Source organism: Austrofundulus limnaeus, unplaced genomic scaffold, assembly GCF_001266775.1.
Source record: "Austrofundulus limnaeus strain Quisiro unplaced genomic scaffold, Austrofundulus_limnaeus-1.0 Scaffold718, whole genome shotgun sequence".
NCBI classification, from domain to species: domain Eukaryota; kingdom Metazoa; phylum Chordata; class Actinopteri; order Cyprinodontiformes; family Rivulidae; genus Austrofundulus; species Austrofundulus limnaeus.
Window position 1 is genome coordinate 69,955 of NW_013953120.1, and position 1,463 is coordinate 71,417.

The following is a 1,463-nucleotide window of genomic DNA, read 5'->3' on the forward strand; positions in this document are numbered from 1 at the left end:
TAGATACTGTAGTGCTGATCCTCTAATGCCAGATTTATTCAGCTTCTCAATAACTTCATCAAAAGGGTTCAAATCTTCTTTAAATCAACAGAAATGTGAACAAAATAAAGTTTTTGATCAACAYAACTCCATGAAAGTCATTGACGTAGCAGAAAAAAATGTTTGTTGTTTTAATTAAAAGCTTGTTTGATTTAATTGGACCTGTTTTTAACTGTAACTCTGTGGTTTGACATTCTGATCCACCCACCTGCTGACATTCACCTGTTGGCATTTTAAACCTGTTTTCATTTGATTTATGGATACTGTAAATTRTAAAATCCTGACTCCTCCTCCTGGTGATGGTTATAATTATTTACAGAAGAATRTGGTTTGGACTCCTGACAGAAACCTCAAAAACTGATTCATTAACCTTTGATTCTCTGACACGTTACTGCAGGTCTGTTTAAAACAGAGGACAGAGTGGACATGTTGTCTCCACAGAGACATCGTCCTCTGTCCTCAACACAACTACCTCCATGTCCTCGAACTGCATCCTTCTACTGATATACCCACTGTCCCTCCTCTGGACATGTCCAAACCATCTGTCTGTCCTCTGACTTTATGTCCCAGTCCCTCAACCTGCACTGTTCCTCTGAACCTCTTGGTCTCTCACAAGAACCTCAACTTTCATTTACTTYAGATTTWTAATTGATTTCATAAATCCTGAACAGAATATGTTGAAACAGTTGAATTAAACAGAAACTAATAATCAAAGGTAGTCGCTCTGTGTCAAAGACACAATGTTGAAGTGAGTTTTCAGGTCTGACTCCTTGAGCTGTGAGATCCTGACCCACCAGTCTGTCAACAACTGGATCGATGTCAGAAACCCTGGAGGCACAACAGAGTTATCACCTGAAGCTTCAACAACAAACACAATTAACTGCTCATAATAAAATCACAATGAGAGAGTTTGGTTTGTCATTGCACCATTAAGCACAACGGAAATACAGTTCATCAGTACATCTGACACAAGTTCAGACAAGAAAATGATGTCAAGTGGTTCAAACTCTGTTTGTCTTCAAAACAAATGAGAGAAAAGAAACAAATCTGGTTCAGGAGGAAAGATGTGCAAGAAGAGTGAAAAAAATCACTTTGCAAAGATGTGCAGGACAAGTCTTCAAAACAAATGAGAGAAAAGAAACAAATCTGGTTCAGGAGGAAAGATGTGCAAGAAGAGTGAAAAAAATCACTTTGCAAAGATGTGCAGGACAAGTCTTCAAAACAAATGAGAGAAAAGAAACAAATCTGGTTCAGGAGGAAAGATGTGCAAGAAGAGTGAAAAAAATCACTTTGCAAAGATGTGCAGGACAAGTCTTCAAAACAAATGAGAGAAAAGAAACAAATCTGGTTCAGGAGGAAAGATGTGCAAGAAGAGTGAAAAAAATCACTTTGCAAAGATGTGCAGGACAAGTCTTCAAAACAAA